The sequence below is a fragment of the Scyliorhinus canicula genome, chromosome 1, assembly GCF_902713615.1.
Source record: "Scyliorhinus canicula chromosome 1, sScyCan1.1, whole genome shotgun sequence".
Classification (NCBI taxonomy): domain Eukaryota; kingdom Metazoa; phylum Chordata; class Chondrichthyes; order Carcharhiniformes; family Scyliorhinidae; genus Scyliorhinus; species Scyliorhinus canicula.
This window is the reverse complement of record NC_052146.1, coordinates 94,843,555-94,860,323: the sequence shown is the minus strand read 5'-3', so window position 1 is coordinate 94,860,323 and position 16,769 is coordinate 94,843,555. Positions and strand designations below refer to the sequence as shown.

At 54.1% G+C, this 16,769-nt stretch overlaps 1 protein-coding gene and 1 long non-coding RNA gene across 4 annotated transcripts in view; one reads left to right on the top strand and one right to left on the bottom strand.

Annotated features, from left to right (window-relative positions):
* The window catches only part of LOC119965269, a 34,617-nt gene extending 21,020 nt beyond the window's left edge, over positions 1-13,597 (top strand). The window contains exon 2 of the long non-coding RNA XR_005460480.1: positions 13,345-13,597. This is a non-coding gene — a long non-coding RNA (uncharacterized LOC119965269). The remainder of the gene's footprint in view (positions 1-13,344) is intronic.
* The window catches only part of LOC119965251 (sodium/potassium-transporting ATPase subunit beta-1-interacting protein 1-like), an 840,540-nt gene that overhangs the window by 760,318 nt on the left and 63,453 nt on the right, over positions 1-16,769 (bottom strand). The gene's annotated exons all lie outside the window — the stretch shown is intronic.

The following is a 16,769-nucleotide window of genomic DNA, read 5'->3' as shown; positions in this document are numbered from 1 at the left end:
CGTGAGAGAATGGACTGGATTCTTCGTCGGCAGGATCCTCCGTTTCGCAGGCAGCACACTCACGCCCGCGGATTTCACCGCGGCCTGGGGGTGCCCACAATGACAAACCCCATTGGCAGGCTGCCGGGACGGAGAATCCCGCTGCCGGCAGGGGTGCGCCACACCAGAGAAAGGTTCGACGGGACGAAGAATCCCGCCCAATGTGTGTGGCGGTGGTAGGGAAGAATTGTGGGGTGGCGAGGGGAGACAATGTATGGGATAGTGAGGGCAGAGAAGATGTGGGGTAGTGAGGGGAAAGACTGTGTGGGGTAGAGAGGGTAGAGCATGTGTGGGGTAGTGAGGGGGGAGAATGTGTGGGGTAATGAGGGGAGAGAAGGTGTGGGGTAGTGAGGGGAGATAATGTGTGGGGTAGTGAAGGGAGAGAATGTGTGGGGTAGTGAGGGGAGAGCAAGTGTGGGGTAGTGAGGGGAGAGAAGGTGTGGGGTAGTGAGGGGAGATAATGTGTGGGGTAGTGAGGGGAGATAATGTGTGGGGTAGTGAAGGGAGAGAATGTGTGGGGTAGTGAGGGGAGAGCATGTGTGGGGTAGTGAGGGGAGATAATGTGGGGTAGTGAGGGGAGATAATGTGGGGTAGTGAGGGGAGAGCATGAGGGGGATGTGAGGGACGAGCATGTGTGGGGTAGTGAGGGGAGATAATGTGTGGGGTAGTGAAGGGAGATAATGTGGGGTAGTGAAGGGAGAGCATGAGGGGGAAGTGAGGGAAGAGCATGTGTGGGGTAGTGAGGGGAGATAATGTGTGGGGTAGTAAGGGGAGAGAATGATTGGGTTAGTGAGGGGAGAGAATGTGTGGGGTAGTTGTGGTGATATGAGTGGGAGCACTGCCATTGGTGCAGAGCATTGGTTTCCCATTGGCTCTGGCTGGTCATGTGCCTCTCATCTGATTGGCTGGGACTAGTCATGTGACTGCTCACCAATTGGTCGAGAGGCAAGTAGACCCCGCCTCCGAGGCGCCACCGGGCTAACAACTAGCTGTTTAAAGCCACAGTTTGGATCTTCATCGTGTCTCGCCTCCAATTGATGGTACATCAGTAGTGAGGGGAGAGAATGTGTGGGGGAGTGTGAGGGGATTGTGTGTGTGGTGGTGGGGGGGGGGGGAGAATGTATGGGGTAGAGGAGGGCGAGAATATGTGTGGGGTAGTTGGAGGGGATTGTGTTTGTGGTGGTGGGGGGGTGAACGTGTGGGGTAGTGAGGGGTGAGAATGTTTATGGTGGTGGGAGAGGAGAATGGGTGTGGTGGGAGGTCAGAATGTGCAGACAATGCGGGGATTGTGAATGTGTGTGATGGTGGCTGGGTAGAATGTGTGAGGCAGTGCAGAGAGAATGTGTGGCAGTGGTGGGTGAGAAAGTATGTGTGGCGGTGGGGAGGTGAGAATGTGTGTGGTGTTGGAGGAGGGATAGAATATGTGTGGGGCAGTGGGGGGGGAATGTGTGTCGTAGTGGGGGGGGGGAGAATATGTGTGGTGGTGGGGGGGGAGAATGTGTGTGGTAGTGGAGGAGGAACTTGTGGGGCAGTGGGATGGTGACAATGTGTGTGGTGGGGGGGTGAGAATGTGTGTGGTGGGGGGAGAATGTGTGGCGGTGGGTGTGGTGGGAATGTGTGGCGGTGGGTGGGGGGCGTGAGAATGTGTGGCGGTGGGGGGCGTGAGAATGTGTGGCGGTGGGGGGGGTGAGAATGTGTGGCGGTGAGGGGGTGAGAATGTGTGGCGGTGGGGGGGTGAGAATGTGTGGCGGTGGGGGGGTGAGAATGTGTGTGGTGGGGGAGAGAATGTGTGTGGTTGGGGAGAGAATGTGTGTGGTGGGGGAGAGAATGTGTGTGGTGGGGAGAGAATGTGTATGGTGAGGTGAGAATGTGTGTGGTGGGGGAGAGAATGTGTGTGGTGGGGAGAGAATGTGTATGGTGGGGGTAGAATGTGTGGTGGGGGAGAGAATGGGTGTGGCGGTGGGGGGGAGAGAATGGGTGTGGCGGTGGGGGGTAGAGAATGTGTGGTGGTGGGGGGTAGAGAATGTGTGGTGGTGGGGGGGTGAGAATGTGTGTGGTGGGGGGAGAGAATGGGTGTGGCGGTGGGGGGGAGAGAATGTGTGGCGGTGGGGGGCTGAGAATGTGTGTGGTGGGGGGGAGAATGAGTGTGGTGGGGAGAGAATGTGTGTGGTTGGGGGGGAGAATGTGTGTGGTGGGGGGGGAGAATGAGTGTGGTGGTCGGTGGGGGGGTGAAAATGTGGACAATGGGAGGCTGAAAATGTGTGGCGGTGGGGGGCGTGAGAATGTGTGGCGGTGGGGGGGTGAGAATGTGTGGCGGTGGGGGGCGTGAGAATGTGTGGCGGTTGGGGCGTGAGAATGTGTGGCGGTGGGGGGCGTGAGAATGTGTGGCGGTGGGGGGCGTGAGAATGTGTGGCGGTGGGGGGCGTGAGAATGTGTGGCGGTGGGGGGGGCGTGAGAATGTGTGGCGGTGGGGGGGCGTGAGAATGTATGGCGGTGGGGGGCGTGAGAATGTGTGGCGGTGGGGGGGCGTGAGAATGTATGGCGGTGGGGGGCGTGAGAATGTGTGGCGGTGGGGGGCGTGAGAATGTGTGGCGGTGGGGGGCGTGAGAATGTGTGGCGGTGGGGGGCGTGAGAATGTGTGGCGGTGGGGGGGGGCGTGAGAATGTGTGGCGGTGGGGGGCGTGAGAATGTGTGGCGGTGGGGGGCGTGAGAATGTGTGGCGGTGGGGGGCGTGAGAATGTGTGGCGGTGGGGGGGGCGTGAGAATGTGTGGCGGTGGGGGGGCGTGAGAATGTATGGCGGTGGGGGGCGTGAGAATGTGTGACGGTGGGGGGGCGTGAGAATGTGTGTTATGGTGGGGGGGTGAGAATGTGTGGCGGTGGGGGGGGCGTGAGAATGTATGGCGGTGGGGGGCGTGAGAATGTGTGACGGTGGGGGGCGTGAGAATGTGTGTTATGGTGGGGGGGTGAGAATGTGTGGTGGTGGGGGGTAGAGAGTGTGGCGGTGGGGGAGGGAGATGCTGTGTAAATTTCTTAAATTGGTAAAAAAGATCATCTTCGATATGGAAATGAAGAAAAACGCAGGCACTTTTAAAGTGCATTTTACAATTTTAAGATGCCCGAAGTGTTTTAAAGGAAGTATTTTGAGATTATGGTGTAGTAGTTGTGGCAAATATTGTAACATTTTCAATTTTCTTTTCTTATGCCCAAAAGAGTTTTGAAATGAAGGTAGAGCGGGTATCACCTATGAGCTGAACATGTGGGGCTGTGGGATGTTGAGAATGTGTGCGGAGAGGGGAGAATGTGTGGAGAGGGAGAATGTGCATGGTGGGGGTGGGATACTGAGAATATGTGTGGTGGGGGGAGCAGTAAGAATGTGTGTGGCGGTGGGGCAGAGATTGGGCGGGATTCTCTAATAATGGGGCTATGTCCCCACGCCGGTGTGATAACCGGCGCTAACGACTCTGGCGTCAACGGCCCCCGAAAGTGAGGAATTCTCACCTTTCTAGGGGGCTAAGTTGCCGCAGGAGTCATCCCCACAGCTCCAGCCGGCGGGGAACGGCCAGCGCGAGTCCGTGGATGCGCGGAACGGCCACCGTATTTCCACACATGCGTGGGGGTTCCCTTCGCTGCGCCAACCCCCGGGCAATATGGCGGAACCCGACAGGTGCCCGGTTTGGGGTAAAGTAGGCCACCACGGAACCAGCCCGCCTGCCGATCGGTAGGCCCTGATCGCGGGCCAGGCTACCTGAGAATGTGTGTGGCGGTGGGAGGGGTGGTGAGAATGTGTGTGGCGGTTGGGGGGGGAGAATGTGTGTGGCGGTGGGGGGGGTGAGAATGTGTGTGGCGGTGGGGGGGGGTGTGGTGAGAATGTGTGTGGCGGTGGGGGGGGGTGAGAATGTGTGTGGCGGTGGGGGGGGTGAGAATGTGTGTGGCGTTGGGGGGGGGGGTGGTGAGAATGTGTGTGGCGGTGGGGGGGGTGAGAATGTGTGTGGCGTTGGGGGGGTGAGAATGTGTGTGGCGGTGGGGGGGTGATGAGAATGTGTGTGGCGGTGGGGGGGGTGATGAGAATGTGTGTGGCGGTGGGGGAGTGAGAATGTTTGTGGCGGTGGGGGGGGGGTGAGAATGTGTGTGGCATTGGGGGGGTGGTGAGAATGTGTGTGGCGGTGGGGGGGTGAGAATGTGTGTGGCGGTGGTGGGGGGGGTGAGAATGTGTGTGGCGGTGGGGGGGTGGTGAGAATGTGTGTGGCGGTGGGGGGGTGAGAATCTGTGTGGCGGTGGGGGTGGTGAGAATGTGTGTGGCGGTGGGGGGGGTGAGAATGTGTGTGGCGGTGGGGGGATGAGAATGTGTGTGGCGGTGGGGGGGTGAGAATGTGTGTGGCGGTGGGGGGGTGAGAATGTGTGTGGCGGTGGGGGGGGTGAGAATGTGTGTGGCGGTGGGGGGATGAGAATGTGTGTGGCGGTGGGGGGGGTGTGGTGAGAATGTGTGTGGCGGTGGGGGGGTGAGAATGTGTGTGGCGGTTGGGGGGTGGTGAGAATGTGTGTGTCGGTGGGGGGGGTGAGAATGTGTGTGGCGGTGGGGGGGGTGTGGTGAGAATGTGTGTGGCGGTGGGGGGGGTGAGAATGTGTGTGGCGGTGGGGGGATGAGAATGTGGGTGGCGGTGGGGGGGGTGTGGTGAGAATGTGTGTGGCAGTGGGGGGGGGCGGGAATGTGTGGCGGTGGGGGGGTGAGAATGTGTGTGGCGGTGGGGGGATGAGAATGTGTGTGGCGGTGGGGGGGGTGTGGTGAGAATGTGTGTGGCGGTGGGGCGGGTGAGAATGTGTGTGGCGGTGGGGGGGTGGTGAGAATGTGTGTGGCGGTGGGGGGATGAGAATGTGTGTGGCGGTGGGGGGGGGTGTGGTGAGAATGTGTGTGGCGGTGGGGGCGGGTGAGAATGTGTGTGGCGGTGGGGGGGGTGAGAATGTGTGTGGCGGTGGGGGGGTGAGAATGTGTGTGGCGGTGGGGGGGTGAGAATGTGTGTGGCGGTGGGGGGGTGAGAATGTGTGTGGCGGTGGGGGGGTGAGAATGTGTGTGGCGGTGGGGGGATGAGAATGTGTGTGGCGGTGGGGGGGGGTGTGGTGAGAATGTGTGTGGCGGTGGGGGGGTGAGAATGTGTGTGGCGGTTGGGGGGTGGTGAGAATGTGTGTGGCGGTGGGGGGGGGTGAGAATGTGTATTGGCGGTGGGGGGGGGTGTGGTGAGAATGTGTGTGGCGGTGGGGGGGGGGTGTGGTGAGAATGTGTGTGGCGGTGGGGGGATGAGAATGTGTGTGGCGGTGGGGGGGGTGGTGAGAATGTGTGTGGCGGTGGGGGGGGTGAGAATGTGTATTGGCGGTGGGGGGGGGGTGTGGTGAGAATGTGTGTGGCGGTGGGGGGGGGTGTGGTGAGAATGTGTGTGGCGGTGGGGGGATGAGAATGTGTGTGGCGGTGGGGGGGGGTGTGGTGAGAATGTGTGTGGCGGTGGGGGGGTGAGAATGTGTGTGGCGGTTGGGGGGTGGTGAGAATGTGTGTGGCGGTGGGGGGGGGGTGAGAATGTGTATTGGCGGTGGGGGGGGGTGTGGTGAGAATGTGTGTGGTGGTGGGGGGGGTGAGAATGTGTGTGGCGTTGGGGGGGGTGGTGAGAATGTGTGTGGCGGTGGGGGGGGGTGAGAATGTGTGTGGCGTTGGGGGGGTGAGAATGTGTGTGGCGGTGGGGGGGTGATGAGAATGTGTGTGGCGGTGGGGGGGGTGATGAGAATGTGTGTGGCGGTGGGGGAGTGAGAATGTTTGTGGCGGTGGGGGGGGTGAGAATGTGTGTGGCATTGGGGGGGTGGTGAGAATGTGTGTGGCGGTGGGGGGGTGAGAATGTGTGTGGCGGTGGTGGGGGGGGTGAGAATGTGTGTGGCGGTGGGGGGGTGGTGAGAATGTGTGTGGCGGTGGGGGGGGTGAGAATCTGTGTGGCGGTGGGGGTGGTGAGAATGTGTGTGGCGGTGGGGGGGGTGAGAATGTGTGTGGCGGTGGGGGATGAGAATGTGTGTGGCGGTGGGGGGGTGAGAATGTGTGTGGCGGTGGGGGGGTGAGAATGTGTGTGGCGGTGGGGGGGTGAGAATGTGTGGCGGTGGGGGGGGTGAGAATGTGTGTGGCGGTGGGGGGATGAGAATGTGTGTGGCGGTGGGGGGGGGTGTGGTGAGAATGTGTGTGGCGGTGGGGGGGTGAGAATGTGTGTGGCGGTTGGGGGGTGGTGAGAATGTGTGTGGCGGTGGGGGGGGTGAGAATGTGTGTGGCGGTGGGGGGGGTGTGGTGAGAATGTGTGTGGCGGTGGGGGGGGGGTGAGAATGTGTGTGGCGGTGGGGGGATGAGAATGTGGGTGGCGGTGGGGGGGGGTGTGGTGAGAATGTGTGTGGCAGTGGGGGGGGGGCGGGAATGTGTGGCGGTGGGGGGGTGAGAATGTGTGTGGCGGTGGGGGGATGAGAATGTGTGTGGCGGTGGGGGGGGGGGTGTGGTGAGAATGTGTGGCGGTGGGGCGGGTGAGAATGTGTGTGGCGGTGGGGGGGTGGTGAGAATGTGTGTGGCGGTGGGGGGATGAGAATGTGTGTGGCGGTGGGGGGGGGTGTGGTGAGAATGTGTGTGGCGGTGGGGCGGGTGAGAATGTGTGTGGCGGTGGGGGGGGTGAGAATGTGTGTGGCGGTGGGGGGGTGAGAATGTGTGTGGCGGTGGGGGGGTGAGAATGTGTGTGGCGGTGGGGGGGTGAGAATGTGTGTGGCGGTGGGGGGGTGAGAATGTGTGTGGCGGTGGGGGGATGAGAATGTGTGTGGCGGTGGGGGGGGTGTGGTGAGAATGTGTGTGGCGGTGGGGGGGGTGAGAATGTGTGTGGCGGTTGGGGGGTGGTGAGAATGTGTGTGGCGGTGGGGGGGGGTGAGAATGTGTGTGGCGGTGGGGGGGGTGTGGTGAGAATGTGTGTGGCGGTGGGGGGGGTGAGAATGTGTGTGGCGGTGGGGGGGGTGAGAATGTGTGTGGCGGTGGGGGGGGTGAGAATGTGTGTGGCGGTGGGGGGATGAGAATGTGGGTGGCGGTGGGGGGGGGGTGGTGAGAATGTGTGTGGCAGTGGGGGGGGGGCGGGAATGTGTGTGGCGGTGGGGGGGGTGAGAATGTGTGTGGCGGTGGGGGGGTGGTGAGAATGTGTGTGGCGGTGGGGGGATGAGAATGTGTGTGGCGGTGGGGGGGGGGTGTGGTGAGAATGTGTGTGGCGGTGGGGGGGGGGGTGAGAATGTGTGTGGCGGTGGGGGGGTGTGGTGAGAATGTGTGTGGCGGTGGGGGGGGGTGAGAATGTGTGTGGCGGTGGGGGGGTGAGAATGTGTGTGGCGGTGGGGGGGGTGAGAATGTGTGTGGCGGTGGGGGGATGAGAATGTGGGTGGCGGTGGGGGGGGTGTGGTGAGAATGTGTGTGGCAGTGGGGGGGGGCGGGAATGTGTGTGGCGGTGGGGTGGTGGTGAGAATGTGTGTGGCGGTGGGGGGGGGTGTGGTGAGAATGTGTGTGGTGGTGGGGAGTGGTGGGGGGGGGGGGGGGAGAGGCTGTGTTAATTTCTTAAATTGGTAAAAAAGATCAACTTCGATATGGAAATGAAGAAAAATGCAGGCACTTATAAAAGTGTATTTCACAATTTTAAGATGACCCGAAGTGCTTTAAAGGAAGTATTTTGGGATTACGGTGTGTTATAAAGTAGTTGTGGCAAATATTGTAACATTTTAAATTTTCTTTTCTTTTGCCCAAATGAATTTTGAAATGAAGGTAGAGCAGGTATCACCTATGAGCTGAACAGTACTTGGGACTTTGATTGAGACGGACATGAAAATGTTAATCAATGGGTAGATGGGGCATGAGTGAAAACAGCATTTTGGAATTATGAATACAGAAATGTCTAAATGACCTCCAGTAGAAAAGAACTTTGTCTAAGGACTCCATCGCAACAAGATGAAAAATAACTTTAGATTTAAAGATTAACTTTACGGATCCCTCAGCGAGAAAGAGCAAGAATTCTACAAATGATGATGATTTTCGAGCTCAAACGAATGTCAAGCCCATTTGCAACCATTATCTAAATCCCTGAATAAAATCCCGATCTTTGAATTTTGTGCTACTTATGTAGGGATTGCGCTTTATTTTAAATGAACATCTGTGTCTGCTAGTAGTACCAAACTGGATAGAATATTAGCACCTCAAACATTTCTTCAGGTACGTAATTACCTCGGAGTTCACCGATCACTGTTATGCAGCAGCCATTTAGCACACAGTAAAGTCGCCATAGTTCCAGATGACTTCCACTTTGAGGGGATTTAACCTGAGGATCATCACATCTCAGGCGAGGGTGAGATTAAGAAGGCGGGCCTTAATGAATAACCTCAGCCGGTACGGAAATTGGACCCACGCTATTGGCCTTGCTCTGCATCATGAACCAGCTGTCCAACCAACTGATCTAAACCAGGCCCCCTGAAGGCTCTGCCTTCTCAATCTTGCCCTTGCCTGAGGTGTAGTGATAGGTTAGATAGGGGGCCTCAGGGAACACTGACTGACCACCAGTCACCTCTCCATCTCAAAGGAGAAAGCAGCCTATGGTCATCTGGCACTATGGCGACTTTGCATTCTGTAGGATCCGACAGTGTCGTCCAAAGGGTTAATTGATGGAACGTGCTAATGTATGATGTGGATGATCATGTCCCACAGATATCTGTTGGACGAGAGAGTTTGGAATTATGCAGAGGAGCTAGATGCCTACTCTGTAACCTGCTCAGATGTAGTACTAATGAACAAGTGTTCAGCAGATTCAGAGTCTGTCTGCAGTCAGAGTAAGAACTTGGCCCCACGCCTAGAGTCCAAGATAGTAGGACCCAACCTCAGAACATAGTGACAGCAGTAGAGATATTGGGTGTGATCTAACTGAATGGGGACAGTCCTGTAGGCCGAGATTAGTCGAGTCTTTCCTGGTGGTCGGAGTGCCGAGAAACACGCTATCTAATGCCGATCCTGGTAGATCGAGGACCTCAGCAGGGAATGCTTGGTCGAGACCACACTTAGCTCCGCTCGCCGGATCTCCTCAGTGAAACAAATTATCGGAATGTCATTTATAAATGGCATCCCAATCTCTTGAACCCCCAATGCATAGGGGGGGGGCTCACCAGGCAACATCACCCCCCCCCCCCCCCCCCCCCCCCCCACAAGCAGAGTAACCCCTGGCCTGATCACTGCCTTGCAAAAACTACAAGTTTGACACCTAGGCAGTGCCAGCCTGGCACCCAGTTGGCACTGCCAGAGTGCAAAGGGGGCACTGCCAAGCTAGCAGTGCCATGGTGTCCAACTGGCACCAGCAGTGCCAGTGTACTACCCTGCCAAGAGGGCAACTACCTGGGACCAGTACTGAACGGCGCTCGCCCGAGGTTTGCAAGGTGAAGGGGATAGATGTCAATGCCTCGGTTACCTCAGGGAACTGCGCAGAGTGAGACGAGCACTAATATGCAGGTTTGTCAAAAAGTGAACCCGCCCACGATGGGCAGGATTCATGTTGTGACATCTCACAAGATCTAATGCAATTGCGTGAGGCATAGCAAATTGGGTAGATCCCAGAAGCGGGTCTCCCAGCATCTATTGGCCACATTGCACCACGGCACGCTGACGTTCAGACGCAATGTGGTCAGTAGATTGCACCCATTGATACATCAACATCCTAGATGCTACAATTAGCCAGAACATGAACTGCACTAGCCAGATAAATATTGTGGCTAAATGAGCAGGTCAATCCTGTAGTGAGTAACTCACCTCCAGACTCCCCAAAGTCGGTCCACCATCTTCAAGGCACAAGTCAGGAGTGAGATGAAATACTCTTCACTTGCCTGGATGAGTGCAGCTCCAACAACACTCAAGAAGCTCAACACCATCCAGGACAAAGCAACCGCTTGATTGGTACTCCATCCACAAACATTCAATTCCTCCTCCACCACCTATGACCTGGGAGACTCCCACCCCCTCCGTATGTCACAAATCTTACAAGAAGCCTTTTGCAAGATTTAATGGCCTCATCAGGTCAAGTTGGGCGCGATGAGGCCATTCAATCATGCTCATAGTTTCATGTTGTTGTTGAAAGTAGTATAGTATACTGCGGGGAGGTGTAATATAAATGGTTAAGATATGGGATATGCTAATATATGACATAGATGATGATGTAACACTGACAATCAGTCAGGCATGTGTTAGACTCAGGGGAGATGTTGCACCATGCCCAGGAATAATGTAACTAGTTTCGATCTAAGTGTCAAGCAGATACCAAAATATGTCTATAGTCGGTCTAAGAACTGAGGCCCATGCTTAGAGTCCAAGATCAATGGACTATCTCCTTTGTGAGATGATCGAATAGTGTAGTCTGCTTTTGGGAGTTTTCAAAGGGCGAAAATGTTGACCAGGACATCAGAATTCCCAGCTCTTCCACCACAGCAGCTTTAACATCACCTCAACCAGCAGAACATCTCATCCAAATGATGTCCTCTGGCAATGGAGCACACTCTCAATCCTGCGCTAGACTGTGTACTTAAACTGCAGTGGGGTTTGAACTCACAAGATTATTTCTCAGTGATACAATTATAGAAGTTGCATTCGCTACAGAGAATTACTCTAATATCAGATAGACTGTACAGCAGAGAAACATGGAGCCAAATGGCGTAGGGCTAAAGAGGCTGGCGCGGAAGAAAGAAGGCCCATAGCCCGAGAGGCCGGCCCGCCGATAGGTGGGCCCCGATCGCAGGCCAGGCCACAATGGAGGCCCCCCCAGGGTCGGACCACCCTCCACCCCTGCCCCCCCCCCCCCCCCCCCCCCCACAGGCCGTCCCCGGATCCGTCCACGCCGAGGTCCCGCCGGCTCAGAGCAGGTTAGCACGGCACCGGTGGGACTCGGGTTTTTTGCTACGGCCGCTCGGCCCATCTTGGGCCGAGAATCGCCGGGGGGGGGGGCCGCGTAGAGCAGCCCCCGACCGGCGCCGCACCGACTACACCGGCGCCAATGCTCTGCTCTGCGGAGAGCCGTGTCCCGGCGTCGGGGCAGCATGGTGCGATTCGCGCCGCTCGTGGCGTTTCTCCGGTCCGGTCCCATGCTGAGAAAATCCCGCCCTGGATCACTGCAAAACTGAAGGGTTGGGGAAAATACACCACCTCCTATAGAGGGGAAAAATCTAAATTTAAATCACCTTTCTGTTTACAGATCGGTAGTGAGAAAAGAATTAATAATAATAATAATCACTGATTGTCACAAGTAGGCTTCAATGAAGTTACTGTGAAAAGCCTCCAGTTGCCACATTCCGGTGCCTGTTCGGGGAGGCAGGTACGGGAATTGAACCCGCGCTGCTGGCATTGTTCTGCATTACAAGCCAGCTGTTTAGCCCACTGTGCTAAACCATCCCCTCAGGACAGTTCAACTAATCTCCCTCCTGACTGTAACAAAAGCTTGACTTTTTGGTCGTACGACCAGACGCATCTTCCGGACATAGCCGCAGAATTCGAGACTCGAGCCCATGGAATAAAAGACAGCATTTTTGCAGCACCTTTTATGACCACCAGGTGTCTCAAAGCACCTTACAGCTTGTGAATGTCACCATTGTTGCAGGAAATGCGGCAGCCAATTTGTATACAGCAAGCTCCACAAACAGCAATGTGATAATGACCCAAATAGTCCATTTTAGTTACGTTGGTTGAGGATAGAAATAGAAAAAATAGGAGCAAGAGAAGGCCATTTGAGCCTGCTCCACCATATTGGCTCAGATATTGGGCTAAATTCCCTGCTCTTTTCCAAAATCGTGCCACGGGATCATTAACATCCACTTGAAAAGGCTAAGTGGAGCTCAGTTTCATCTGAACGATGGCACCTCTGGAATGCAGCACTCCTTCAGCATTGCACTGGAATCAATCTCGGATTCCTGAAGGATGCACAAAAGGAATTGCAATCATTCTGGAGCTTGAAGAATCCTGCAGAAAGGTAGATTAATATATTAACATGGCCCTGAAGAAGCATGTAGTGGAAGATTATGCCAAATTGTTGGGTGTTTGTGAAGATCAGATTATTTTGGGGAAGACTTGTTAGATGCAAGCTAATTAGTGTATGCTTTTTGCATATATTGTGAGGTAATTGCAATAGCACGGTTTCTCTGAGTGGGCATTAAATTCTGTGACATGGTAATGGTGGGAATGCAGAAATGAGAATTTGAAGCTTGGTTCCAACTTTGATTCAATGGATTTTTGTTTGGGTTTTGGACTACAGGCAGTTCATCCATTGCATTCTCACACTTCAGAACCAGTGTAACAAGGCTAAGGCTAAATAGTAATGGTGCTCCAACGTGAAATTCCTGTTTACCTTGCTTAAGCAGTATAGAGCCTGTGCATTGTCAATTCATTAAATTAACTTAGGATGTGACTGTTCTGGGTGCCAACTACAGTACACCCTGCCCCCCCCCCCCCCCCCCCCCCCCCACCAATATTCATCATCAGTTTAACAGGAAGCAGGATACCTGATTGGTCTAAAGCTCCATTGAGAGCACATTATAATTCTCCCCCCCCCCCCCCCAAAAAAACAAAGAAAAATGAATGACAATATGGTTAATTTGCAAGTAATCGGAACCTGGCAACTTACTGTAAGCTATTAATGTAGGTTTGAAAAGGTCTGTCTACAGAATCAATGTTATTGATTAATCTAGCACAAACTTCATCCGATTTGATTCATCGCATCTTGCTGGTAATATTTCACATTCCAGTGCAGGGTTTTCAATGAGTCAGTTTGTCCCTTTCCAATAGGGAACAAGCCTGCAGTCAGAAGGTGACTAGTTCAAATCCTCTTTGATTCAGGCCCATCTGATATAAACCAAATTTTCTTTTGGCTTGACATATCTGCTCCCTCGAGCTGACGGCGAATGTGATTTGCATATTTAATACTCTACGTGTTAATCTCAAATCTGAACTGATCTGTTCTGTTGTCGCTACCCATGATGTGTACGGCTTGGACATCTTGAAGTAGTCTTGTTGAAGTTATAAGAATTTTGTAATAATAATACTGAACTATGTCCATATTCATAGGGTATGGAGAGGAGAGAGAACCCATACTAGGCCTTTACATATCGCTACCTATTTATACACTGGGTTTAGCTCCAGGACATGTACCTTCTGACAACACTGTGTGGTGATACTGTACTCAGTCCTATCTTAACCCCTTCAGTACCAGATTCTTCTATAACATGAACCACAATGTTTTTTTTTCCCTTAGCTCATCTTCTTGCAATGGAAAAGGAGGGTGACTGGAGTAACGATTGGACTGACAGAGGAGGGGACCAGGGTGTTGCAGAGGAAATGGTCCCTTCAGAATGCTGAAAGGGGACTGCAAGAGGTGTTTGGTGGTGGCTCCACATCCTGGCAAAATTTACTATGTTTGGCTGCAAGAGTGTAGAAAAGGAGAAGGCCGAACTTGCATCTGTACAATCTGCTATACCTGGCCAATACAGGACACCCTTAAAGTTCAACCATTTTGCTTTATTAACAGCTCTTTCCACTTGTCCTGCTGCCTTCAATGATCTATGCACATATACACATAGGACCCACTGTTCCTGTATCCCTTTTAGAATTTTAGTGCTTATTTTGTTTTATGTCTCCATGTCCTTCATACTAAAATGCATGACCTCACACTTTCCCTCAATGAGCTTCGTCTGCCACCTGTCTGCCAACTCTACGAATAAGTCTATATTCTTTTGAAGTTGTACACTGTCCTCTTCACAGTTACAATACTTGAAGTTTTGTATTATCTGCAAGCTTTGAAATTGTCCCCTGTACACCAAGATCTAGTTTAATATACATCAGGAAAAGCAAGGGTTTCAAGACTGACCCCTGGGGATCTCCACCACAAAGCTTCCTCAAGCTAAGAAAAACTCCATTGACTATTAATCTCTGCTCCCTCTAACGAATTTTGTATCCACGTTGCTACTGTCCCTTTTATTCCATGAACTATAACTTTTCTCACAAGTGTGTTGTGTGGCAATGTATCGAATGTCTTCTGACAGTCCAAGCACACCATATCAGCAGCATTACCCTCATCAACCCTCTCTATTACCTCTTCAAAGAACTTCGGCTGATTAGACCATCATATCTTTGAGACTTGCGTTATTAACATGTCATCATTTGTATATTTCAACTGAATAAAAAGCCCTTGCAATTCTCCATTGACAAATAAAAGAAGAATTTTAACCAAGTCATTTCATTTAGCACCTCGAGGCCAGTTCCGAACACAGTCAGGAGTTTTCTTCAATAAATAAGTTGTTGCAGCAAAGCCAAACCCAGTGAGCTCCACAGACAAATGCTCAACAAGAATGTATTGCGATTCTGGGAAGACTTGGCAGAGGGATGATGCCACTGGTTCTACTGCAGTCCTGGTTTCTGCTGAGCAAGAGCAACAAATAAAAGTATTTTGAAAGAAAAAAGTAGTTCTATGCAATCCCACACATCCCTGGAGTATTTTTGCTCTAGTAGTTTTGGTTGCTTTCCATATTTACACAATATTATGTTTCTATGAATGAGACATGGAGCATGAAATGCAAGACTATTTTACATGCATTTAATTATATGACTGCCTCATAAGTCTGTTTGCTTATGTAACAGTAAATACACTTCAAAAATGACATGTTGGCTATAAAGCACCCAAGGATATGGCAAGCACTGTTGAATGAAAAATTCCTTCTTTCCTTATTTCTAACCTTTTGGTGGTGGAGCTGTATCCGTATCAGGTCATTTTACACAGTGCTGTCGTTGTTTTGCATACATCTCAAGCTGCTCCTTTTGACCTTCTGATTTAGCAGTTATCTGTCTACAAGGTAAATAATTAAACAGCACTGGGCAAATCATTCTGGGTGAGTTGAAGCTGGTAGCTGGTAGCGGAGAATTCCGCCCTCGGAGTGCAATTCAACCACTTCATTGTGCCCGGACAGAACCGGGCAGGACCTTGAAACATGATGAGACCATCAATTCACATGACACGTGGTCAGAAGTGAACAGTGGTTTTAATCGTCTTACAACAGAGCCTGCCTGTGACAAGATGAACTCCAGATGAACTGGCAGGCAGGCTCTCAGCATCAACCTTTATACTTCCAGTTAGGGGGAGGAGCCGTGGTGGAGCCAAGGGTGGAGCCCAGTACAAACTCCCGTACACTCCCAGAGCATCTCCCCTAGTGACAGAGCAGCGCAACTGCTCGTGTGCCGAGCTTACAGAGACATAGTACAACATGTGTAATACAGTGTGAATTACGCTACTGTGATTCACCACATTCACCCCCTGTAAAAAAAATCAAGTCCAGCGGGGGTGGTGGCTTACAGATTGAGTTGTCCGGTGGCCGAGTTGTCCGCTGTGATCGGCGGAGCACCGGGGTTGCAGCCCCTTCTGGTGGCTGGATGAGCACCGTCGGTTGGAGTACGATGGTGGACTCCGGGGGCAATTCCGCCCGAGCTTCGTATCCGTCTGGTTCGACTGGGGACGCTGGGGTGGGCACGTGAAAAAAATGTAGCGAACTGGTAGGTGGGGGGCGAGTTGGGTGGGATGTAGTGTGAGGGGTACCTCAGCGGTGGTAGTGGGGGGGGGTTGGATCCTGCAGGTGATAGGTCCCGGAGGGATACAGTGTCCTGACGGCCGTCAGGGAACTCTACGAAGGCGTACTGGGGGTTCAAATGCAGTAGGAGCACTTTCTCTACGAGTGGGTCAGTTTTGTGCGCCCTGACGTGCTTCCAGAGGAGTACTGATCCCGGTGTCTTCAACCATGCCGGGAGCGAAACCCAGTAGTGGTAGTGCCCCAGATCTGGGTGTATGAAGCTCTCAGTGCTCCCAGAGTCGAAAAGGCACGGTGTACTGTACCTGTTGATTTGGACCGTCGTCATCGAGTTGTGGAGATGCTTTGGGCGCGATTGGTCCAGTGTGACTGCGTTGAGTTGCGGGTAGTCGGCGGGCTCGGTCGGCTGCGCTGGGATGGCCCCCGCGATGAGTGCCCGCTGAGGTCGCAGTCTTCAATCGAGTTTTCGGAGTGTGGAGAGGATGGGGCCCAAGATGGCTGCCCCCGTGAATCACACGTGGTGTGAGGCGAGGAAGATGGCGTCCAAGATGGCAGCCCCCATGAGTCGCCCATGGTGGACCGCTTGGTGGGGGTCCGCCAAGATGGCGGCCCCCATGGATCGCACGTGGCGGGTGGGGGCGGAGTCGGGGCATAGGCCGCGGCGTTCCGGGGCCTGCGAGTGCGGAGGGCGATTACTTTGTGCCGCTGGAGGTTTAGGGGCTGGGGCCTTCCTTGCCAGGCACACTCTGGCGTAGTGGCCTTTTCGCCCGCAGCTGCTGCAGGTCGCGTTGCGGGCCGGGCAGTGCTGCTGCGGGTGCTGGGGCTGGCCACAAAAGTGGCAGGCTGGGGCAGCATGGTGGCTGGGTGGCTGCGCGGCGCAGGCCTGGGGGAGTCGCTGGTCGGGGGCCCATGACGAGGTCGCGCAGTCGGCAGGAAACGAGGTGAGACTACGAAATGAGACCTCCATAGTTGTAGCGAGTTCAACAGTATCTTCTAAATTTAGGGCCCCCTTCTCCAGCAGTCGCTGGTGCACGTAATTCGATCTAAGGCCTGCAACAAAGACATCGCGGACAGCAAGTTCTCTATGTTCTGCAGCAGTTACAGC